Consider the following 27,213-nt stretch of genomic DNA (forward strand, 5'->3'; position numbering starts at 1 on the left):
AAATCGTAAATCTCAATAGCTTAAAACAACTAATGTTTATTTTATGGTCTTATTCTGCAGACTTTGACAGATTCTATTTCTATCATTTCTATCTTGTGGTGACTCTGATACCTTAACACATGCCATCTAAGGTCTCTCCTGCAGAGGAAGAGAGAAGGCAAAGGCAGAAGACTATGCAAATGCTTCACTTGAAAGTAATTCACCTTATTTCTCTCACATTTTACTGACTAGAATTAGTCACATGGCGTGGGAAGTGGTTTCCTCCCACATACTCAAGAAGGAAAGAACGAGGTGTAGTTGAGCACTAAAAGTCTACATCACACTGGACCACTGGGTTTATTTTCAGATGCCTGGAATGTCATTTTAATCACTTAGGACCATGACTCTTGCCATAAACGAAAGTATACATGGCTTATATCCACTAGTACTTAAGAAATCACAGTTCACAAATTGTTAGTTGATTAAAATATGAATTTAAAATAACCTCTCCCTTGTAGAAAGAGATGCTGCTTTACTTTACCATCATTTGCCTAAATATTTCTGGTCATCTTTCAGGAAACATCTGGATCCATCTGCTTTATACTATCTTTGTGGATAGTACCAAGTCCATGGCATCTCCACCATGTCTCATTAGGAGCTCTGTAAGAGTGGCTTAACTGATCATTGTGCTCCCACTTTTGTCCTCTAATATACCCTCTATGCTGCAGTCATGTTGACCTTTAAAAATCTAAATCAAATCATGTCATTCCTCTGCTTAAAACCCTCCAGTGCCGTCATACTCAGATTGAAATTAAAATTCTTTACTTTGGTAAGAAGAGTTAATATGAGGTTTCCCCTCTTAACAGACCGTTACATATACAATACAGTATTGCTAATTATAGGCACAATGTTGTCCATCAGCTCTCTAGAACTTATTATTTTTGCATCACTGAAATTCAAGGCACATTGTTTAGAAACTCCCCAGCCCCCCAGAAACTATCATACTATTCTCTGCTTCTTTAAATTTGACTATTTTAGATCTCTCACATAACTGGAATCACACAGAAGTAGTTGTCCTTCTGTAACTTGCTTATTTCATTTAGCACAATGTCCTCAATGTTCATCCATGCTCCACATACTGCAGTATTTCCTTCCTTTTTCTAAGACTGAGTATTATTCCATTGTATGCCACATTTTCTTTATCCATATATCTATCAACAGATATTTATGTTGTTACCACATCTTGGCCATTATGAATGGTACTGAAATGAATCCTTTTTTTTTGTTTGTTTTACTTTAACCCATAGAATCCAAAATGTACTTCAACCACATCAACTTATACTACTGTCCAATCTTCCCCCACCTCTAGACCTAAAATAAATGTGTTCATACACACACACAAACATACTTCTCAAAATTAGCTCTTTATCCACACTTCAAGGTACAGAAATTAGAAAATTATATAAACGGATTGAATATCTAAAATAGATAGTGATGTGGTCTTGGAATCTCCCTTAAGTTTAGCACAGAGAAAAAGCTCTCATTTGTAATGATGGAGTCTATGAATCTTACAACTCCAGACATGGCAGAGGTGACTGTGTGAACCCAGCCTTCTCCCTACTTCAGTCCTCCTTCATCCATGGCAGCAAAATCTGTGACTCAGGGGATCTTGGACATGAGGGAAGAGCCCAGTACCCTGGTGAGGACAGTGGCTCTGGAAGAAGCAAGGCAACAATAACCCTGGAGGAATAAGAATTGATAAGGAAAGCACAGATGCACACCTCTTACAGAGAGAGGGAGCCTGGAAAGTGTCGACTCTCAAATAACCAGAGGCAGCTCAGGTAAGAAAACAAAAAAAACTTGTGCTATAGCACAACCAACCAGGAAACAAAAGAAAGAACTGTAACTTCTAACCTCTCACTTAACTTCAAATGCATTGGCAGAGAAACATCTCATCAACTACCACAAAAAACCACAGTTAACACTATACCACAGAAAGTAAATGACAATTCAGCAGAATCCAAACTTAAAGCCATAGAATATTGCTATCTAACTGACAGAGAATTCAAAATAGCTTTTATAAAGAAACTCTATGAGATACAAGAAAACTCAGGGAAGCAGTTCAATGATCTCAGAAATAAAAATGATGAGCAGAAGGAATACTTTACAAAGAGACTGAAATTCCAAAATTGAAAGTCTAAGAACTATCTGACTCTTTTAGCAACTTTAGGGTAATGAGCAACACCACAGGAGAAGAGAAGGAGAAAGGAGCAGAGAGTTTATTTAAGAAAAAATAGCTGAGAACTTCTCAAACCTGGGAAAGGAACCAGATACACAAGTCCACAAAGCTAAGAGAACATTTTTTCCCCCTCAATGCAAAAAGACTTTCTCCAAGACACACTATATTAAAACTGTCGCAGGCCAATGACAAAGAAAGAATTTTAAAGAGAGCCAGGAAAAAACAGATGGTACCTTACAAAGGAAGCCCCATTAGACCATCAGCAGATTTTTCAGCAGAAACCCTACAGGCCAGGATAGAGTGGAATGACCTTCTCAAACTACTGAAAGATAAAAACTGTCTGCTAAGACTACGCTATCCAGGAAAGTTATCATTCAAAGTATATGAAGGATAAATACTTTCCCAGACAAACAAAAGCTGAGTGGGTTCATCAACACTAGACTTATCTTACAAGAGATGTTGAAAGAAGCTCTTCTATCAGAAACAGAAATCCAAAAATACGCAAAACTTTGAGTAAGGTGATAATAGACAGAACCAGAAAACTGCACTTCTTTATCAAAATTGGTTTTTAAACACTTTATTATAGCATGAAGATTATGGGGAGCATAAAAGAAAGCAGAAAAATAACTATAGCTATTTCATTTTGGTAACAAATTCACAACATAAAAAGGAATAATTTGAGAAAACAAAACTTAAAAGGAGAAGAGGAAAAAGATGGAACTCACATAGGTCAATGAAGATACTATAAACAGAAAAAGGACTGTTTTTTTCTGTGAAACCTTTGATTCAAACCTCAGGATACCCACAATACATAAACACAGAGCAGAGACATGAAATATTAAAAAAAAGTCCAGTGACAGGGCAAGAATAAGGATGCAGATGCAGAGAATGGACTGCAGGATATGGGGTTGGGGGGGCAGGAGGTGAAGGGGAAGCTGGGACGAAGTGAGAGGGTAGCATAAATACACTACCAACTGTAAAATAGATAGCTGGTGGGAAGTTGCTGTATAACAAAGGGAGATCAATTTGATGATGGATGATGCCTTAGAGGCCAGGACAGGGAGGGTGGGAGGGAGTTGCGGGAGGGAGGGGATATGGGGATATATGTATAAATACAGCTGATTCACTTTGGTGTACCTCAAAAGCTGGTACAAGAGTATGAAACAATTATATTCCAATAAAGAGCTTAAAAAAAAGAGAGAGAGGAAACTAAGATAAATACCATAGAAAACCACCAAACCAAAATGGCAGAGAGAAATGCAAAGAAAAAAAAAAAAAGAGGTGTAGAGCATCCAGAAAACAAAAGATAAAATGACAGTACTAAGTCCTCATCTATGAATAGTCACCCTAAATATAAATGGACTGAATCTACCAATCAAAAGATAGACAGTGGCTGGATAGATTGAAAAACAAGACCCAACTATATGTTGCTTCTAGAAGACAAACTTTAGCCCCCAAAACAAATATAGGTTAAAAGTGAAGGGTGGAAGATGATACTCCAAGCCAATGGCAGCAAAAAGAAAGCAGGTATAGCCATACTCATAGACTTCAAGCAAAAATAGCTAACGATACAAAAATGGACAGTATGTAATGATAAAATGGAAAATTCATTAAGAAGACATAACAGTTATTAATACATAGGTACCCAAAATAGAAGCACCAAAATATATAAAGCAATTGTTAACAGAGTTAAAGGAGGAAATTGACAGCAACACAACAATAGTAGGAAACTTTAACACCCCACTTACATCAATGGATAGATCCTTAGAAAGAAAGTCAATAAGGAAACACCGGCCTTAAGTGAAATACTAGACAGGTAATTTGATAGATTTGTACAGAGCATTCCATCCAAATCAGAAGAGGATGCATTCTTCTCAAATGCACATGGAAATTTCTCAAGCATAGACCATATGTTGGGACATACCAAAAAATATCTCAATAAATTTAAGAAGAACATTAAACGTCATTTTTTTATCACAATGGTGTGAAATTAGAAATCAACCACAATAAGGAAACTGGAAAAGTCACCAATATGTGGAGACTGAACAACATGCTACTGCACAGCTGTCAGGTCAATGAAGAAATCAAGGGAGAAATCAAATATTACCTGAAGGCAAATGAAAACAAAAATATAACATACCAAAATCTATGGGACATGGCAAAAGTGGTAGGTACTAAGAAGGAAGTTTATAGCTACACAGACCTACCTCAAGAAACAAGAAAAATCTCAAATAAACAATCTAACTTTTCACTTAAAGGAACTAGAAAAAAGAAGAACAAATGAAGCCCAAAGTTAGTAGAAGGAAGGATATAATAAAAATCAGAGCAAAAATAAATGAAATAGAGACTAAAAAGACAATATAAAATATCAATGAAACTAAAGTTGGTTCTTTGAAAAGAAGATTGACAAACTATTAGCTACATTTGCTAAAAAAGAGAGAGAGAAGGCCCTGATTCTACCAAACATTCAAACATTCAAATAAGATTTCTCAAGCTATTCCAAGAAACTGAAGAGAAGAGAACACTTCCTAATTCATTTTATGAGTCCAAAATTACCCTGATACCAAAGCTAGGCAAAGATAGCAAGAGGAAAGAAAATTACAAGCCAATGAACATAGATGCAAAAATCCTCAACAAAATATTAGCAAGTCAATTTCAATAGCACATCAAAAGGACCATATACCATGATCAAGTGGGATTTATTCCAGGGATTCAAGGATGGTTCAACATCTGACAATTAATCAATATGACATACTACATTAACAAAATGAAGGTAAAAACCATATGATGATCTCAATAAACACAGAGAAAAATTTGACAAGATTCAAAACCCATTTATGACAAAACTTTCAAGAAAGTGGGCATAGAAGGAATGTACCTCAACATTAAAAAGAGCATATGTGACAAACTCAAAGCTAACATCATACTAAATGATGAAAAATTGAAAGCTATTCCTCTAAGATCAGGAACAAGACAAGGACGCCCACTGTTGCCATTCTTACTCAACATAGTACTGGAAGTGCTGGTCAGAGAAATTAGGCAGGAAAAAGAAATAAAAGATATCCAAATTGGAAAGGAAGAAGTAAAACTATTACTATTTGCAGATAACATTTTATATATAGAAAGCCCTAAAGACTCCACCAAAAAACTGTTAGAAATAGTAAACAAATACAGTGAAGTTTCAGTATACAAAAATCAATATACAAAACTCCATTGCATTTCTATATGCTAACAATGAGCTAGCAGAAAAAGAAGTCAAGAAAACACTTCCATTTAAAATCACAAGACAAGGCTTCCATGGTGGTGCAGTGGTTAAGAATCCATCTGCTAATGCAGAGGACATGGGTTCAAGCCCTGGGCCAGGAAGATCCCACATGCCACAGAGCTACTAAGCTGATGGTGTGCCACAACTACTGAGCCTGTGCTCTAGAGCCCTCGAGCCACAACTATTGAGCTCATGTGCCACAACTACTGAAGCCTGCATGCCTAGAGCCCATGCTCTGCAACACGAGAAGCCACCACACACCACAACTAGAGAAAGCACTCATGCGGCAAGGAAGACCCAATGCAGCCAATTAATTAAATAATTAATTAAAAAATAAAAAATAAAATAAAATCACAAGACAAAGAATAAAATACCTAGGAATAAATGTAATCAAGGATGTAAAAGACCTACAGTTTAATTTAGACAGAAGAACAAGGAACACATGCTGTAGAAAGGATAAATGGTGTTGAAAAAACTAGACAACCACAGGGAAAAAAAAGAAAGACAGAGAGAGAAAGAAGGGAGGGAGGGAGACAGACAAATATCTCACACTATACACAAAAATTAACTCAAAATAAATTAAACACTTGCATGTATTCTTGTCCTGTCTCTGGGTTTATCAGTACCATTTTTTTAAAATTCCATATATATGAGTTAGCATATGGTATTTTTTTTTTCTCCTTCTGGCTTACTTCACTCTGTATGACAGACTCTAGGTCCACCCACCTCACTACAGATAACTCAATTGCATTCCTTTTTATGGCTGAGTAATATTCCATTGTATATATATGCCACATCTTCTTTATCCATTCTTCTGTTGATGGACATTTAGGTTGCTTCCATGTCCTGGCTATTGTAAATAGTGCTGCAATGAACATTCTGGTACATGTTTCTTTTTGGATTATGGTTTTCTCTGGGTATATGCCCAGTAGTGGGATTGCTGGGTCATATGGTAGTTCTATTTTTAGTTTTTTAAGGAAACTCCATACTGTTTTCAGGTCCCCTTTTCTCTGCACCCTCTCCAGGATTTATTGTTTTTAGATTTTTTGATGATGGCCATTCTGATCAGTGTGAAGTGATACCTCACTGTGGCTTTGACTTGCATTTCTCTAATGATTAGTGACATTGAACATCTTTTCATGTGTTTGTTAGTCATCTACATGTCTTCTTTGGAGATATGTCTATTTAGGTCTTCTGCCCATTTTTGGATGGGGTTATTTGCTTTTTTGATATTGAGCTGCGTGAGCTGCTTGTATATTTCGGAGAGTAAGCCTTTGTCCATTGCTTCATTGACAAATATTTCCTCCCATTCTGAGGGTTGTCTTCTTGTCTTGTTTATGGTTTCTTTTGCTGTGCAAAAGCTTTTCAGTTTCATGAGGTCCCATTTGTTTATTCCTGATTTTATTTCCATTATTCTAGGAAGTGGGTCAAAAAGATCTTGCTTTGATGTATGTCAGAGTGTTCTGCCTGTGTTTTCCTCTAAGAGTTTTATAGTGTCTGGCCTTACATTTAGGTCTTTAATCCATTTTGAGTTTATTTTTGTTTCTGGTGTTAGGAAGAGTTCTAATTTCATTGCTTTACATGTAGCTGTCCAATTTTCCCAGCTACACTTATTGAAGAGACTATTGTATATTCCATTATATATTCTTGCCTCCTTTGTCAGAGATAAGGTGCCCATATGTGCGTGGGTTTATCTCTGGTCTCTGTATTCTGTTCTATTGATGTATAAGGTGCAGCTATAGAGAACGGACTTGAGGACACAGGGTGGAGGGTGAAGGGGAAGCTGGGATGAAGTGAGAGAGTAGCATTGACATATATACACTACTAAATGTAAAATAGCTGGTGGGAAACTGCTGCATAACACAGGGAAATCAACTCGATGATGGGTGATGACTTAGAGGGTTGAGATAGGGATGGTGGCAAGAAGTCGCAGGGGGGAGGGGATATGGGGATATATGTATAAATGTTGCTGATTTGTTATTGTACAGCAAAAATTGGCACAACTGTCTAAAGCAATTATATTCCAATAAAGAGCTTAAAAAAAATACTTGAATGTAAGACCTAAAACAATAATATTCCTAGAATAAAACATAGGTAATATACTCTTGACTTAGCAATATATTTCTAGATATGCTTCCTAAGGCAAGGGAAATAAAAGCAAAAATAAACAAATGAGATTACCTCAGACTAAAAAGCTTCTGCACAGCAAAGGAAGCCATCAATAAAATGAAAAGACAACCTACTAAATGGGAGAAGATAATTGCAAATAATATATCTAATAAAGAGCTAATATCCAAAGTATATATATATAACTCACAAGATTCAAAAACAAAAAAACAAACAACACAATTAAAACCGGTCAGAGGAATTAAATAGGCATTTTTCCAAAAAGAAAAGACAGATGGCCAACAGGCACAGGAAAAGATGCTTAATATCACTAATTTAGGTTTTAGGGAAATGCAAATCAAAACCATGCTGACATTTCACCTCACACCTGTCAGAATGTCTATTACAAAAAATAAAGAAAAAGAAAAGAGAAGGAGAAATAAGTGTTGGCAGGGATGTGGAGAAAAATGAACCTTCATATACTGTTGGTGGGAATGTAAATTGGTGCAGTCATTATTGAATATATTATAGTATGGACAGTCTTCAAAAAATCAAGAAAAGAACTACCATATGACCCAGCTATTCCGCTTCTGCATATTTATCCAAAGAAAATACACACTAATCTGAAAACATATATGTACTCCTGTGCCGAGATCAGCTCGGCGACTGGAGGTGAGTGACGGGTGCCGCAAGCTTAAAGAAAACACAGACACAGATTTAAGAGAAAGATGGGACCAGGGGACTCAAGACCTCTAGGATCAAAAGCCTCGCTGATTGATCCCACATTGCTTTTATTGAGTTCTTGGCATAGTCTAAGGGTCTAACACTTCCAGTTTAGTCCCACAAACAAGGCTATCTTTGAAGTAAAGAAACAAAGGCCTCAAATGACTGGAGCAATGATCTTTGTTTGCCTCCTGGGTCCGATTTGAGCAGGGTGTGGATTTGAGCTGGGAGTGGACAGCAAAGCAGCCCTGGGGGCAGGAGACCTCTCTCAGAAGGATTAAGGGTCTGTGCCCCACCCCTGTTGGCCCCTCTGTGACTGTGCCTGTCTTAGGTTGTTCCTCCCCTGAGGAATCTTACCCGTCTCTGGCTAACCAGCCATCCTCCGGGGCCAAACAGGGTGATATGAGGTGTGCAAGTGAGAAAGGGGCTGCGCCCCCAGAGAGGGTCAATATTCTGTATCCACGGTAGCCTATGCCCCCATGGTCTCCATGCCCAGCAGCCTTAGTCCCTCCACTGCTCAAGCAGGACATTCTGCAACCAGTCACTTGGCCCACATACTTTAATTACTTTTAGTAACAGTTTCAAAGTTTCAGAAAGGCTTCTGAATGTTTGCCCACATCCCTGTATTCATTATGACATGATTTTTGGTAGCCAAGATATGGAAACAACCCAAGTGCCCATCAGCAGACAAATGGATAAGAAGATACACACACACACACACACACACACACACACACACATACACAAACAGACTAGAATACTACTCAGCCATAAAAAAGACAAAGACTTGTCACTTATGACAACATGTATAGAACTTGAGGTATTATGCCAAGTGAAATAAGTCAGATGGAGAAAGATAAATATCATATGATTTCACTCATATGTGGAATGTAAAAAAAAAAAAAAACTAATAGACAAACAAAAAAATAAATGAGAAAACTAAGCCAAAGAAAAACAAACATATAGAGACAGAGCACAGAGTAGAAGTTACAAAAGGGGGAAAAGTGGGAAGGAGGATGAAACGGATAAAGGGAGTCAACTATGTGGAGACTGATGGAAACTAAAATTTTGGATTGTGAGCATATCGTAGGGTGTTCAGAAGTAGAAACACAATGTTGTACATCTGAAACTTACATAATGTTATAAATCAATATCATCTCAATTTAAAAAATTAATTTTTAAAAAGTGAACAAGATAAATGAAGTTTTAAAATAGTGTGTCAAGGAGTTATTTTGGGCCAGTTATGCCAAATACCTACCTTTATGCTCTGTAGCTGTTTGATCACTAAGAGGCAATAGTTTTGGTTGTGCCTCTATATCATGTCTTATAAAGTACTATATTATCGATAAAGTAATAAGGTAAATTCTAAAGAGTTTTTTAGCACCTGTCTCTCATGTAAAGCTTCTGGTTAAAACACAGCTGTTTTGTTTGGTGTCTGCTATATATTATAATCCAAAGCACATTTCTGTGCTGGCAAGTTTACAGGACACAGAAGGAGTTCATGATTGATGCATTTGGAAGTCTTTCCCAAAACATTATAAACTCTCCAAAAAAAGTTTGCTTTGGGCTAATCAGGCATCTTTTTATAAAATAGAACACATTGCAGTTTATCCAAGCCAGACCTACTTCCACAGTGATGGGACATGAGTGCATTTTAGATCTCAAGTAAACTCACTCCCTCCATGCAGCTTTTCCTTACTGCCCTCACATTTGCTAACCCTCCCTATCATATGCTGTAAATTTCAAATCATAGCACTTGTCACACTTTACTGCAACTGCCTATTTACTCTTTGTCTTCTTACTAGACTGGAAGCTTCCTGAAACTGTCTCACTCATTTCTGGCTAAATACTTAACACACTGTTGGTGTTCACAGTGAATGATTCAATAAGGAACAAGATATACATGAACAAAGTTGCCACCTTACATGCTGGGTGCGGGGGTGGACATCAACAGTGTACAGCCTAACTCTCTTCCTTTTATCACACATCTCAGTGATCCTTCCTTTTATAAAACAATATCCAATGAGCAATTTTTATCTTTTCACTTAGTAATTTATTTTTAATTACCTTTCTGTGGTCTAGATTTCTCAATAGATTATAAGTTCCCTGTATAAGCAGGAATCTTATTGTATTTGCTTGTATCCCATTAAGTACCTACTTCTAATGAACATTATACACCATAGCTCCTCAGTAAATATCAGGTGATTGTTAGGTTGAACAGATACTAATCATACAAAACTGAGTTAGAACAAAGTAGAGTCCCAGGCAAAGTTTATAGAATAGCAAGAAAGGAAATTGACAAGCTATGAGAGCTTTTATCTAAAATTTCACCTGAAAATAGAGAACCAAGACCATTTTCTGTGATATTCGAAGTCCAAACCACTAATTAGCTAGAAAATTATGGCTAGAATTCTAAAAAAAGATTTTTCTTTCTTTAGATTTAAAGTTGACCCTTGAACAATGCAGAGTTAGGGGTGTCTAACCTTACCTGTTGTCCAAAATCCTTGTATAGTTTGTAGTTGCCCCTCAAAGCCCTCTGCACCTACGGTTCCACATCATTGGATTTAACCACTGCAGATTGTAGTATTGTGGTATTTATTATTGAAAAAAAAAATCCACATATAAGTGGACCCACACAGTTCAAACCCCTGTTTTCAAGGATCAATTGTATTTTGCTTCTAGGTCTAAATTTATCCAGGAAAAAAAAGCGGGGGATCTTTTGTGAGAATTTTCAGCAAACACAAGTGTAAACAGTGAAATAACTTGATCCACCATCTGTTACAAGTAATCGTAACACCACTGACTGAAAACACATTGCCAGCACAGTGGAAAACGGGTTAAAATCAGGAGGACATTCATTTTGTAAAAATGAACATGAAAATGAAAAAAAAATGACTACCGATATGAACCACATTTTTGAAGTAGAGATTTTGTCCCATGAAAAGCTTATTCATTTCCATTACCATGGTGACCTAAGAGAACTTGAAATTGCCATGGATTAATGGTTTTGCTTTGGGGTCAATTTTCAGACTTAACAGATGTGTTCCTTTTTGTCCCTACTCTTGTTAACATTTACCCATGGTCTTAACATCAAGTTTTAGGGTATATTGTCTCACTTTTTATCAGAAGGTGACATGTCCAGGAAACTGAAGCAGAGAAAAATGTGTGGCTCTGACAAATCTCTCAAAAGTATCGAGTGAATACAGAAACCATTTCCACTAAGTGCATTTGCCTTGACATTGAAAAATGTGGCAGAGGCTGCTAGAGGTTCATTAAAATCCGTTGTTCTCTTCTTTCCTGGCCTCAAAAAAGACTCCACTTCCCTGCAGTCAGGTTTGGTGATGTGAGCTGTTTTCTACTCCAGGGATCATGATTGGAAGTCACCAGTGCCTTATTCAGAAAGGGCTCATAAAGTCTCCTACATAACCTGGGCCATGTCCCTTTCCCTTCTGACTGACCAGAAGGGCAATGTCCCTTGTGACCTTGGATGCAACATTTCAAAGGTGGCAGAGAAGCTATCAGCCAGTCAGCGAATCATCACATAAAGTAAAGCACTCTGGTGACCATATACCTGCCTGTACTGTTACAGTGGAAAGTAATTGCCTTCTTATTCTCTAAACCCTTAACTTTTAAGGGTCTGCTTGCTATTTGCAGCCTAGCCTACCCTAACTAATTTTGACCTCAGACTAGGTGCGAGAGAAATGTGTCTATGTGTGTTTCATGCAGTCGTAATCACAAATTGAGAAGAAATCTAATTATTAGGAACTTAAATTGTAAGATCCAAAAAAAGGAAGTGGTACATTTTCACATATTACTTGACCTTGCATAAAAACTAGAGATAATAAAAAGTGTGTTTTATATTTATATCTTTTGCTTAGCATAAACTAATCTAACAAAGGTCTAAATTAAAGGCTTTAGGAATTTAATCACAAATTCTCTAAACTGTATCTATACATTTCCAAGAAATCTCAGATTTTTGTTATTATTTGGAGTTCTCTATTTTCTTACTAATATGGATCACTCAAAATGTGGCAACTGGCCAGTATTTGATTAACATACGGGATCTCACAAGGCTCATATAACACTATTTTGATATACTACCAATTCCAAATGAGCGAATTTGCCATGAGGTGTTGATGATAAAAGCAGTAATGGCAATGTTAAGAGCAAGTGTTGTTGTGCCCATCACTCACTACAGTATACATTTAATCTTCACACCGGATTTGAGGGTGGTATTATTATCCGCATGTTACTGATGAAAAGCCGAGGCTCAGAGAGAGTTAAATAACTTGCCCAAAGCTCTGAAAAATGCAGGTTGCTGGAACCAGCATGTGTACCCAGGTCTTGACTACAGTGTTTGTACTTTTAGTCACAAACTGTTCCCCGCTGTACCATCTAAGAGAGAAGAGTACTCAGCTCAGTCACCTTCCAATTTTCCTTGGGTGTTACCGCTTTACAGACAATTTCATTTACTAGTAAGACACTGAGACAATTCTGTATTATAGCCCAGAGCTGGGTCCTTAAATCCTTAGCTTTGTAAAACAGCTCTTCTGAATCAAGCACTGAATCACGTAATTTAAAGATGATAGAAAAAAAAATGTCTTCAAAACTAAAATAACTACAGCTCTCAAAATGTTAGCATTGTAAAGTAACATCTCTGGTCCTTCTGTTTCTACAGCAGATACCACATCTGATATCACACCCATTTTTATTTGTACAAACATAGTCTGAAACAATCTGCAACTTCTACTTCTAACCTGGGTTTCATAACATAATTCCAAGTATTTACAACACAATCCCCCCTGGACTTTATATTGAAAACTTTAACTCCACAGCTCATTAAACACAGCACACATTTACCCTCAGAACTCAGCTGCCCATGCTACCTTCCTGTTTATGTCTCCAATAAAGGAATTAATTTGTCAGTGCTTTGTGCCTTCTTGTTAGTGTGTACTGTATGTATACCACTTATCAAATTCAGGGATTGTAACTATTTTTATACAGGCTCTACCTGTCCTAACTGCTTGTAACACATACTATCTTATGGATACATCATTTATTTAGAAGAAATTGACTTCAAACTTTAATGATTTAAAAGTTCAGTGATTTATTTATTCAACCACAATTTTACTTTAAAAGGTAGTGTCCTTTGAACTAAGTAGGAACCATAGCTTTATAGCCATCTTTATACTTCCAAAAAGATCTTCTGTACTGCCCTGTTTTGACTGATTGTGGCAAATATCTGTTGAGTAATAAATCACATATAAATACATTAATATAGAACTTTAATACTAAGAGATGAGAAAAATTCTGAAACATGAAAAGGAAATTATCTGATACTAAAGCTCACGTGAGTCAATGCCCAGTGGGCAGTGGGTAAGTGAAATCCAACTTATGATTCAGAGAAATCTCTACTTGTATTATTATGGTGATGTATAAGCATCTACCAAAAACATAGCTGATGTACGCAAAGCTGAAATCTTGGAAACTGTAACATTCTACAAACATGATATTTTGTAATGAGAGGAGTTTAGGGAATTAATAAGGAATAATGAAAATGAAAATGATTGAATAAGTATTTGTTGATGTTTATCCAGAAGTAGGGATGGCAGACACTCTGATTTATTTGACAGACATGAGTATTCAAGTCATTTTTAGAAAAATATTCTCTAAAGGGGAGCAACAATAATTCTTCAGACTCAATCAGGTCAGATTACTCACATCCTTTTGCCCAACTCTCTCATCCTATCTTCTTTCATTTATCAGTTACATTAATGTTGAGAATTAGGTATTGCAGTTGGTGGATTTGAATATTAGGATCACTGGAAGCATAACAGTTATCATCTTCTACTGTAATAAATTTATTAATGTGAAAAAAAGGCACGTGCTGTGGAGTCATAATTTATGTGAAATCCTGATTTTGTCACTAAGAAACTATGTAATCTTAAGCAAATTACTTAATCTCTCCAGTCTCCACTTTTCCAAACATCCACAAAGTGAGGACATGGGACTAACAATGTCCTTTATTGGTTTTAAAAAAATCTGTGATTAGAAAAGAGTGTGTCATTAAGTACTACTCGTACCCCCATTAGTCAAGATCTGTCCTGGCAAGCCACATCTTTATTGTGATGAGGACATTCCAAGAGAAAAGTAAATATTTCTTAAGAGGAACTTGTCTTTAAAAGATTTGAACCCATTTGTCTCTTGTTTACATGGACCTAATTTGATGCTTATAATCAAGGAAATCACTTCATGTTGTTTTTATTCAAAATATTAATCTATCCTGATACCACTTCTAATAACACAACAAACGTCCACCTAACTTTAAACATGAACGGCAGTTATAAGGAACTGTAACAGCTGCCAAAGCAGTGATATTGTCTTTTTCCACATACTTCTCTCTTTCTTTTTTTAAATAAATGTATTTATTTATTTGCTGCATTGGGTGTGCACATGGGCTTCCTTTAGTTGTGGAGAGCAGGGGCTACTCATCATTGCGGTGCATGGGCCCCTCAGTGTGGTGACCTCTCTTGTTGTGGAGCATAGGTTCTAGGCACGTGGTCTTCAGTAGTTGCAGTACATGGGCTCAATAGTTGTGGCTCATGAGCTCTAAAGCACAGGCTCAATAGTTGTGGCTCATGGGCTCTAAAGCACAGGGTCAATAGCTGTGACTCATGGGCTCTAGAGTGCAGGCTTAATAGTTGCGGATCGTGGGCTTTGTTGCTCCACAGCATGTGGGATATTCCTGGAGCAGGGATGAAACCTGTGTCCCCTGCATTGGCAGGTGGGTTCTTAACCACTGTCCACCTAGGAATTCCCTCCACATATTTCTCTTGAACATAAATCAGGAAGATTCCATTCATTTTGAATAGAGTCAAGAAATCTGGTTCTGAACCTCACTTAGTGTAAAACCTAGCTCTATTCAGGTGTTTCCCTTTAGTTTAGAGTATTCTGGAGTCAGCATTAGGACTTTTGAATCTATCATACTTTTAAATAAACCTGAATTTCCAGGAGTTTCTAAACTGAGAAGCAGATGAGATTGAAATTACACTGTATGGATTTCCCTGTTTTTCAGACCACTTTACAACTCAGTTTGTTGCTATAGATTTCATACCTGATAGCTCTTTTCACTAGGCTAGTCCATCAATTATCAGGGTAAAATAAGGAACAGCAAGCTTAAATATGAATTAAAGGGAAGCCCATGGCAATTATAAAAAGTCTAAATAGTCCCCTACAGAGAAGACTTCCTAATCATCACTTCTTTTGGATGAGCCAAGGCTATTTAACTATATTCATAACTATTATAACCAGTAAGCAGATTCCTCTATATCTTTTTCTATTTTTTGTCTGAGATCAACATTATCTTTCATGCCAATTTACCCCCAGATATCAATAAAATAACATCAATATTAATCCAGCAAAATTTATCCCCTATGTTATGAGCCAAATATGTCTCAACATAACTGAAAACCCCAAAATCTGTTAGCTACATGTAGCTGGGTTTCCATGAAGCTGTGTAGCTACATGTAGCTGGGTTTCCATGAGGCTGTGTAGCTACATGTAGCTGGGTTTCCATGAAGCTGTGTAGCTACACGTGGCTGGTTTCCATGAAGCTGTGTAGGTAAAAATGGCAAACGTGAGTGACGTAGGGAAGAAAATAAAAGATTGACACCATTAAATTATTCCTTTGTCAGTGAAGACTCTTTTAGAGGACATTTAAATTAGAATTTCCTGTAGTGAATCATAGGGAGTATTTGAACAAAGATGTCTGTGCTTTAATATCCATTCATCACAATTTAAAAAATAGTTTTATGACTATATTGTGTAACTATGCATATATATATATATGACTTATGCCAGTAATAGCAAATGCTGTTAGAGAATATTTCATTGAAATCAACTAGAATCACTGCTTCTCTTTCTTCAGTCATGAAATTATACACTTTGAGGGCTCTGGTTTCCACTCTCATCAGGAAGGTACAGATATAAAGATACATATGATTTTTTCCTTTAGAGTCAGACCACTTTCCAGGTCACAGACAAGACAGACATGCTCAAAACTCCACTCTTCATTACTCAGTTCTGTAGCATGGGCCTCAGCTCTGGTGGAAGGGTGAGTTAGGACCTGTGACATGAAGTTCTGGTCTCTGTGCTTTCCATCTCCAAAACTCAGTTTTAGGTGTTCAGTCCAAGATTCTGAATCACATTACTGCGGGCAGATTCTCTGACCACAACATGACTTATAAACTGAATTCCAATTTATTATTTCAAATGGAAGGGAAGCTAACATTATCCTGGCCTAATAATTGGAGACAATTATCTGAGGAGGTCAGTCCTTTCCTGATGGTTCTGGAAAGTAAATATTATAGAGAAGTGTTGTTTATTGAGCTTATTATTATAACCCACAGATGTTCCTAAGTTATCTCTGCCAAGTTTTGGTTCTCTCATAGACTGATTTTCTGTATCTTAGAGATTTTCTGTATTTTGGTTATATCTGAATAACCAGGGCCAGCTGTCTAGGATCAGCGCCCCTTTCCTTGTCCACTCTCTACTCTCCCCACTCCCTTTCTGATCTTTCTTATCAGTTACTAACATATCTGCCTTTATAACACTCTCTCATGAACAGGTTAGAGTTTCTAAGATTACACTTTATCTTCATTTTCCAGGATTTGTGTCTCCCTGGCTTATTGATTTAATCAATGAACTATCTCACAAGCATGATCCAGGATGAGTTATTTCTGGGAAGTTTCCTAAAAAATAATTAAATCTATGTGTAATTTATTGGTGTTGCTACTTTTTACAGAGGGTACATATTTTCTTGACTTTTATCCATTTACTCCAGCTTCCATCTGTGTTTTTAACCAAAACTTCTGATGTTACAAAATACAAAATAAGCTAAATTCATAAATATGTAAGTGTAGTATGAAATAATCATTCCATTACCCAATATTTTCAAAATTCTGGCATTAGCATCTGATATAAGAAAAAGACAAGCTTTTTATGTTGTGTTAGTTGAAGGAATTAATTTAAGATTACAATAATTTTGGAAGACCAGGATTATTTCAATGAAGGATAGACTCAATTTTCTTTCAAAGTGCCTGTATTACAGTCTTTCCTATCTAACTCATTTTCCAACCAATTTTAAAGTATCATCAAAAACTTTAATAGGAGTAATATAGAAAGTGCAGCAAAAGGGGGGGAAGATGGCGGTGAAGTAGAAGGATGTGGAATGTACCCACTTCACAGATGCATCAGAAATACATCAAAAGATGCAATAATTCCCACAGAAAACCAGCTGAACACCAGCAGAAGACCTTGGACACCGGAAAGGACAGCAAAGATTCTGACATAACTGGGTAGGACAGAGGGGGGGGGAAGGAGAAAGAGGAGGAGAAGAAAGCAAAGGGACAGGTCCTAAACCTTGGGGCGGGGGGAGCTGAAATAGAGGAGAGATTGCAGAATTTGGGGAAACCTCCCTTACCTGATGGGGAAACCCCCTCTCCAATAGGGAACTTGATTGGGTCAGAAGGGAGGCATTTGGAACTGTCCAAAGAGGGTGAAGCAGCCAATCTATGGCAGAAGGAAAGAGTGAGAAACACACGGAGGGTCTGCACCATGGCTCTGCGAGTCCTGGACTGAGATATGGGTTCACAGCTGTACAGGGGGTCTGGGAGCTGGAACGTGGGAACTGTAGGACTGGTTCAGGATGAGAAACATTGTTGGCTGTGGGAGACAGACTAAGGGGACAGGAGGGAAGAAATCCACAGCAGAGAATGCCTACCACAGAAAGCTTGGTGGCCGTTATGGTGGGGCCCTACTGCAGAGTCACACACAGGGGGAAGGAGCCACAGTTGCAACCTCTCTTTGGCACCTCAGACAAACAAAGGAAGGCATCCTCTGGGCCTAGCTGCTGCAGTCAACAAGGGTTAGAAAAAGCCCCATGATGGGGCTGGCCTGGTGTGCCTGTGACCAAGACCCAGAAGAAGTCCACAGAGTGGCCCAGCTCTGGAGACATTCTGCTTATACCTGAGCCTGCTGGCTTCCCTCTGCAATAGGCACAACCACCGCCACCAGGGCTCCCATGACCCAGGCAGGGTGCTACTGTTGACTCACACCTAGAGGGAGGAGCCACTATTGTACCCTCTCTCTCCCCACACACCTGAGCCTACAGACAAACAATAAAGGAAGCTCTGCTGGTTGCAGAGTAGTACAAAAAGCTCCTGAGGGCTGCCCATCAGGAGCCTTGCCTGGGGCACCACTGAAGAACCACACTAAGGCCAGATTTCCTATACCCATGCCACAGGCATCCCTGCACATTTGGCATCACTGCCAGGGCTCCTGCGATCCAAGCAGGGCACTACTGTTGAGTCACAGACAGGGAGAGGAGCCACTATCAAAGCCTCTCTCTCTGCACACAACTGCATCTGCAGATGAACAATAAAGGAAACCCTCACTGAGGCAGACCCAAAGAGCTCCAAGGCAGCCTCAGGACCAGACCCTGGTGGTTAGACCACACACAGAAGCAGAGACAAAACCAAAGCTGAACACTAGGGACAGGGGGACTAAGGAAGTGGTTCTAAAATCTTTCCATCAGTTATACACACAGCAGACTAAATCCCCATGATCAACTAGGTAGACCCTATGTCTTTGGAATATCTGAGCAAACAATGAATGTTCCTACAAATGAAAAAGGTCTAGCTCTGGCAGCTGTGGACTGTGGGAACAAGTACACACAGGAATTGGGCCAGATCAGAGCCTAAGTGGACCCCATAGGACCCACTGCAGGTCCATAGTCCAAGCCAGTGGCAGAAGAGGGCGTCTTGGGGAGGTGAAGGTGGCCTGAGGCCCAAGGCGGGTACAAGAACACTTACAGCTGAGACCCCAAGGAAACAGAATTATTATTATTAATTCAATTGATCTGATCCATTCTGTGGTCAGTTCTAGCTTTTTTTTTTTTTAATTACAATCTTAGTCCTAAGGGATCTTCATATTTTATAACATATTTTTTATTCTATTTTCTACTTTTATTTTTATTTTTATTTATTTATTCATTTTATTTATTTATTTTTCTTATTGGCTGTGTTGGATCTTTTTTTTTTTTTTTTTATTATTATTATTTTATTTTATTTTTTTTTGGGGTACACCAGGTTCAATCAACTGTTTTTATACACATATCCCCATATTCCCTCCCTTCCTTGACGCCCCCCCTCGATTCCCCCCCACCCTCCCTGCCCCAGTCCTCTAAGGCATCTTCCATCCTCGAGTTGGACTCCCTTTGTTATACAACAACTTCCCACTGACTATTTTACAGTTGGTAGTATATATATGTCTGTACTACTCTCCCGCTTCTTCTCAGTTTCCCCTTCACCCCCCGTCCCCTCCCATACCTCGAGTTCTCCAGTCCATTCCCTGTATCTGCTTCCCTGTTCTTGTCACTGAGTTCATCAGTACCATTTTTAGATTCCGTATATGTGAGTTAGCATACAATATTTGTCTTTCTCTTTCTGACTTACTTCACTCTGTATGACAGATTGTAGTTCTATCCACCTCATTACATATAGCTCCATCTCATCCCTTTTTATAGCTGAGTAATATTCCATTGTATATATATGCCACATCTTCTGTATCCATTCATTTGTTGATGGGCATTTAGGTTGCTTCCATGTCCTGGCTATTGTAAAGAGTGCTGCAATAAACATGATGGTACAAGTTTCTTTTGGGATTATGGTTTTCTTTGGGTATATGCCCAGGAGTGGGATGACTGGATCATATGGTAGTTCTATTTGTAGTTTTTTAAGGAACCTCCAAATTGTTTTCCATAGTGGCTGTACCAACTTACAGTCCCACCAACAGTGCAGGAGAGTTCCCTTTTCTCCACACCCTCTCCAACATTTGTTGTTTCCAGACTTTGTGATGATGGCCATTCTGATTGGTGTGAGGTGATACCTCATTGTGGCTTTGACTTGCATTTCTCTGATGATGAGTGATGTTGAGCATCTTTTCATGTGTTTGTTGGCCATCTGTATGTCTTCTTTGGAGAAATGTCTATTTAGGTCTTCTGCCCATTTGTGGATTGGGTTATTTGCTTTTTTGGTATGAAGCTGCATGAGCTGCTTGTATATTTTGGAGGTTAATCCTTTGTCCGTTGTTTCATAGGCAATTATTTTTTCCCATTCTGAGGGTTGCCTTTTAGTCTTGTTTATGGTTTCTTTTGCTGTGCAAAAGCTTTTAAGTTTCATGAGGTCCCATTCGTTTATTCTTGATTTTATTTCCATGATTCTAGGAGGTGGGTCAAAAAGGATGTTGCTTTGATGTATGTCAAAGAGTGTTCTGCCTATGTTTTCCTCGAGGAGTTTGATAGTGTCTGGCCTTACATGTAGGTCTTTAATCCATTTGGAGTTTATTTTTGTGTCTGGTGTTAGGAAGTGTTCTAATTTCATTCTTTTACATGTTGCTGTCCAATTTTCCCAGCACCACTTATTGAAGAGGCTGTCTTTTTTCCATTGTATACTCGTGCCTCCTTTGTCAAAGATAAGGTGCCCATATGTGTTTGGGCTTACTTGTGAGTTCTCTATTCTGTTCCATTGATCTTCCTTTCTATTTTTGTGCCAGTACCATACTGTCTTGATCACTATGGCCTTGTAGTATAGTTTGAAGTCAGGAAGCCTGATTCCACCAACTCCATTTTTCCTTCTCAAGATTGCTTTGGCTATTCGGGGTCTTTTGCGTTTCCATACAAATCGTAAGATTTCTTGCTCTAGTTCTGTGAAAAATGCCATTGGTAATCTGATCGGGATTGCATTAAATCTGTAAATTGCTTTGGGTAGTACAGTCATTTTCACGATGTTGATTCTTCCAATCCAGGAACATGGTATATCCCTCCATCTGTTTATGTCATCTTTGATTTCTTTCATCAATGTCTTAAAGTTTTCTGCATACAGATCTTTTGCCTCCTTAGGCAGGTTTATTCCTAGGTATTTTATTCTTTTGGTTGCAATGGTGAATGGGAGAGTTTCCTTAATTTCTCTTTCTGCTCTTCCGTTGTTAGTGTATAGGAATGCAAGAGATTTCTGTGCATTAATTTTGTATCCTGCTACTTTACTAAACTCATCAATGAGTGCTAGCAGTTTTCTGGTAGAGTCTTTAGGGTTTTCTATATATAGTATCATGTCATCTGCAAAGAGTGATAATTTTACTTCTTCTTTTCCAATTTGGATTCCTTTAATTTCTTTTTCTTCTCTGATTGCTGTGGCTAACACTTCCAAAACTATGTTGAATAACAGTGGTGAGAGTGGACACCCTTGTCTTGTTCCTGTTCTTAGAGGGAATTCTTCCAGTTTTTCTCCATTGAGAACAATGTTGGCTTTTGGTTTGTCATATATGGCTTTTATGATGTTGAGGTAATTTCCTTCTATGCCCATTTTCTGGAGAGCTTTTATCATAAATGGATGTTGAACTTTGTCAAAAGCTTTTTCTGCATCTATTGAAATGATCATATGGTTTTTATCCTTCAAGTTGTTGATATGATGTATCACGTTGATTGATTTGCGTATATTGAAGAATCCTTGCATCCCAGGGATAAACCCCACTTGATCGTGGTGTATGATTTTTTTAATGTGCTGTTGCAGTCTGTTAGCTAGTATTTTGTTGAGGATTTTTGCATCTATATTCATCAGTGATATTGGTCTGTAGTTTTCTTTTTTTGTGACATCTTTGCCTGGTTTTGGTATCAGGGTGATGGTAGCCTCATAGAATGAGTTTGGGAGTGCTCCGCCTTCTGCAATATTTTGGAAGAGTTTGAGAAGGATAGGTGTTAACTCTTCTCGAAATGTTTGATAGAATTCGCCTGTGAATCCATCTGGTCCTGGGCTTTTGTGTGTTGGGAGATTTTTAATCACTGCCTCAATTTCTGTACTTGTGATTGGTCTGTTCATGGTTTCTATTTCTTCCTGGTTCAGTCTTGGAAGGTTGTATTTTTCTAAGAATGTATCCATTTCTTCCAGGTTATCCAATTGATTGGCATATAGTTGCTTGTAGTAGTCTCTCATGATGTTTTGTATTTCTGAGGTGTCCGTTGTGACTTCTCCTTTTTCATTTCTAATTCTGTTGATTTGCATCTTCTCCCTTTTTTTCTTGATGAGTCTGGCTAATGGTTTATCAATTTTGTTAATCTTCTCAAAGAACCAGCTTTTAGTTTTATTTATTTTTCTTATGGTTTCTTTCCTTTCTTTTTCATTTATTTCTGCTCTGATCTTTACGATTTCTTTCCTTCTGCTCACTTTGGGGTTTCTTTGTTCTTCTTTCTCTAGTTGTTTGAGGTGTAAGGTTAGGTTGTTTATTCGATCATTTTCTTGTTTCTTAAGGTAGGACTGTATTGCTATAAACTTCCCTCTTAGAACTGCTTTTGCTGCGTCCCATAGGTTTTGGGTTGTTGTGTTTTCGTTGTCATTTGTTTCTAGATACTTTTTGATTTCCTCTTTGATTTCTGTAGTGATTCCTTGGTTGTTTAATAGTGAATTGTTTAGCCTCCATGTGTTTGTATTTTTTGCAGTTTTTTTCCTGTAATTGATATCTAGTCTCATGGCGTTGTGGTCTGAGAAGATGCTTGATATGATTTCAATTTTCTTGAATTTGCTGAGGTTTGATTTGTGACCCAAGATGTGATCTATCCTGGAAAATGTTCCGTGTGCACTTGAGAAGAACGTGTAGTCTGTCGTTTTTGGATGGAATGTCCTATAAATATCAATTAAGTCGAGATGGTCTAATGTGTCATTTAAAGCTTGTGTGTCTTTATTTATTTTCTGTTTGGATGATCTGTCCATTGATGTAAGTGGGGTGTTCAAGTCTCCCACTATAATTGTGTTACTGTCGATGTCCCCTTTTATAGCTGTTAGCATTTGCCTTATGTATTGAGGTGCTCCTATATTGGGGGCATAGATATTTACCATTGTGATATGTTCTTCTTGGATGGATCCCTTGATCATTATGTAGTGCCCTTCCTTGTCTCTTTTAATAGTCTTTACTTTCAAGTCTAATTTGTCTGATATGAGTATTGCTACTCCAGCTTTCTTTTGACTTCCATTTGCATGGAATATCTTTTTCCATCCCTTCACTTTCAGTCTATATGTATCCCTTGGTCTGAAGTGGGTTTCTTGTAGGCAGCATAGAGAAGGGTCTTGTTTTTGTATCCATTCAGCCAGTCTGTGTCTTTTGGTTGGAGCATTTAATCCATTTACATTTAAAGTGATTATTGACATGTGTGTTCCAATTACCATTTTCTTAATTGTTTTGGGTTTGTATTTGTAGGTGTTTTCCTTTTCTTGTGTTTCCTACTTAGAGAAGTTCCTTTAGCACTTGTTGTAAGGCTGGTTTGGTGGTGCTGAATTCTCTTAACTTTTGCTTGTCTGGAAAGCTTTTGATTTCTCCCTCAAATCTGAATGAGATTCTTGCTGGGTAAAGTATTCTTGGCTGTAGGTTTCTCTCTTTCAGGACTTTCAGTATATCCTGCCATTCCCTTCTGGCCTGCAGAGTTTCTGTAGAAAGGTCAGCTGTTATCCTGATGGGTTTTCCCTTATATGTTGTTTGTTGCTTTTCTCTTGCTGCTTTTAATATTTTTTCTTTGTGTTGAATTGTCGTTAGTTTGATTAATATGTGTCTTGGTGTATTTCTCCTTGGGTTTATTCTGTATGGGACTCTCTGTGCTTCTTGGACTTGGTTAATGATTTCCTTTCCCATGTTGGGGAAGTTTTCCACTATAACCTCTTCAAATATTTTCACAGACCCTTTCTTGTTTTCTTCTTCTTCTGGGATGCCTATAATTCGAATGTTGGTACGTTTAAGGTTATCACTGAGGTCTCTGAGGCTGTCTTCTAGTCTTTTTATTTTTTTATCTTTTTCCTGCTCTGTGGCGTTTATTTCTTCCATTCTATCTTCCGACTCACTTATTCGTTCTTCTGCCTCAGTCATTCTGCTGGTTAGAGCATCTAGAGTATTTTTAATTTCAGTTATTTTGTTATCCATTGCTGTTTGTTTTTCTGAGTTCTTATGAACTGTTTCTTGTACTTTCTCTAATTTGTTATCGAGATTTTGTATCATTTTTACTATCATTACTCTAAATTCTTTTTCAGGCATTTTTCCTATTTCCTCCTCATTTATTTGGTCTTGTGGGTTTTTTTCCTGCTCCTTTGCCTGCATGGTGTTTCTTTGTTTCCTCATGGTTGTCCAAGCTTTTGGGGTTGCTTGTCCTGGTGATAGAGGTGTTTATAGAAGACTGTCCAAGCCTCAGACTAATGTCCAAGTATTGGATTAGACGAATATTCAGTCTAGGAAACACATACATGTATAAGACACACAATTATTGAATCCGTTAGGACATAAGGCTCTAGAAAGACCTGACAGAACCCCAGTGTGCTATCAGATATTCAGAGAGAAACCCAGCAGAAATTGACAACTGAAACAGAACAAATCAGAGACAAAAGCAAAAGCAAACAAACAACAAATAACACCCTACACATACAAACATCAATCCAGGGAGATTTTGTAAGCTAGGATCAAATATAGAAATGAGCTGGAGTACCACCAGAGAGAATGGAGATTCTCAGAATGTAATTAGACAACTGTACTAAGAACTAAGATAAAGACAAAAGCCTAATATTAATACCAAGGCAGTGCATCATCTGGAGAATAGAGCAAGGAGTCTGAGCAGACCGATAGTGTTGCTTATAAGTATGTTAAGATAAAATACACTTAAAATGGCTGGAAGAAAGGGGAACAGAAGAGCGTAATGTGGTTGGAAATATGCAAAGAAAAAGAAAGGAATAGAAGTGTATAAAAGAAAGGGATGAAAGGAAAGTATGAAAGATATTTTGTCCGTACTACCAAAAACTTAGCTAGATATAGAAGTATTTTAAAAGGCAAAAAAAAAAAAAAAGAGTAAAAAATATCCTTATAAAATTATGTTGTAAAACTTGTAGATCCCTTAGGGCTAAGATCGTATTTAATAAATCAAAAAAAAAAAAAAAAAAAAGAGAAAGAAAAAAAAAAAAAAAAAAAATCCAGAACTGATCCCCGAATGGACCAGTTCAATAGGTATTGATACTACTATTTCTGTTTCCTTAGCATCTCAGCTGTAAGTGTCCTTTTCCTTGCCTTGGGTTTTTTTTTTGCGTTATTCTGTGACCAGCAGAGGTTCCTTTATTGTTCGTCTGTAAGCCTCGGTGTGTGGGGAGGGAGAGGGTGCAATAGTGGCTCCTTCTCCTGGGAGGGAGTGAGCAGTGGCGCACTGTTGCTTCAGTCAGGCTTGGAGGTGCCTGTTGCAGAGGGCGCTGGTGGCTCAGGCGTACACAGAAAGTCTTAGAGTTGGGCCTCTCTCGGGGTTTTTTCTTTTTGATGCTGGTTTTTTTTTTTTTTTTTTTTTTCTCTCGGCAGCCTCCCTGCTGCTGGCGTTGCAAGGAGTTTTAATCTAGCCCCGCCCGAGCGCCTGAGGGTGCTTGTTATCCCTGAGCGCCTTATGTGGCCCCGCAGGGCGTCTCTCCGCTGCCTGTTGCAGAGGCGCAGAAAGAGAGAGAGAGGCTATGCGCGCGGCTCCTCCCCCCCGCCCGGGAGCCTGCAGCCTCCAGCCGCCATCATGGCCGGGCAGCTCTCAGGGATCGGCACTCCTCTCCGCGGACCTCCTCCCTCCTCCCTCCTGTCCTCTCGGTCCGTCACCCTACCGGCAACAATGTTTCTCCCCCTGAACCAGCTCTCCGGTTCCCACGCTCCCGCTCCTGGACCCTCCGTTCAGCCGCGGATCGATGTCTCGGTCCGGGAACGCTGAGCTGCGCTGCGGACCCTCCGTATGTTTCTCACTCCCTCCCGTCTGCCACAGCTCCGCCGCTTCACCCTCTTTGAGCCCTCGTAGATGCCTCCCTACCAGCTATGTCAGGTTCTCCGCAGCCCTTTCCGGTGTCCGAGGCCGTCTGCTGGTGTTCAGCTGGTTCTCTGTGGGAATGACTGTGTCCTTCCGTGCATTCCCAATGCATCTGTGGAGAGGGATGCACTCCACGTCTCTCTACTTCGCCGCCATCTTTTTCTCTCTCGCTGTGTTGGATCTTCATTGACGCACATGGCCTTTTTCTAGTAGCAGCGAGCGGGGGCTACTCTTCATTGTGGTGCGCGAGCTTCTCATTGCGGTGGCCTCTCTTGTTGCATAGCATGGGCTCTAGGCACGTGGGCTTCAGTAGTTGTGACACATGGGCTCAGTAGTTGCGGCTCACGGGCTCTAGAGTGCAGGCTCAATAGTTGTGGCGCATGGGCTTAGTTGCTCCACGGCAGGTGGTATCTTCCTGGGGAAGGAATTGAACCCATGTCCCCTGCATTGGTAGGCAGATTCTTACCCACTGTGCCACCCAGGAAGTCCTTATTTTTATTTTTAACCTTTTTATATATTTCTATTTCTAGCTAGCTTTTTTGTAGTGCTGAGTTGATCTCCCCACCTTCTTTTCTTCTTTATCTTTTATACATTTTTTCTTTTTCTTTTATATTTCCAGTCATACTACACTCTTCTGTTGCTCTGTGTTCTGTCTCTTTTTATATTATTTTTTCTTATTATAGTTTTAATCAATATTATTGGTTTGGTCTGTTTCCTTGCTTTATTCTTCAGATGACACACTGCTTTATTCTTCAGATGACACACTGCTTTGTCCTTAGCTTAGTTGTAACTATAATTGTTTGATTTCATTTTGGGGTCTGGTTGTTCTCTTGCTCTTTGTTATATTTGATCCTTGTTTTCACAATTTCCCTGGTTTTGTGTTTTTGTGGGGGTTTTTTTGTGTGTTTGTTTGTTTTGAATTTTTGTTGGTTCTCTCTTTGATTGTCTGATTGCATTCTAGGGTTCTTCTATCAGGTTGTTCTAGTGCTTTAT

The sequence above is a fragment of the Hippopotamus amphibius genome, chromosome 3 (genome assembly GCF_030028045.1).
Source record: "Hippopotamus amphibius kiboko isolate mHipAmp2 chromosome 3, mHipAmp2.hap2, whole genome shotgun sequence".
Taxonomy (NCBI): domain Eukaryota; kingdom Metazoa; phylum Chordata; class Mammalia; order Artiodactyla; family Hippopotamidae; genus Hippopotamus; species Hippopotamus amphibius.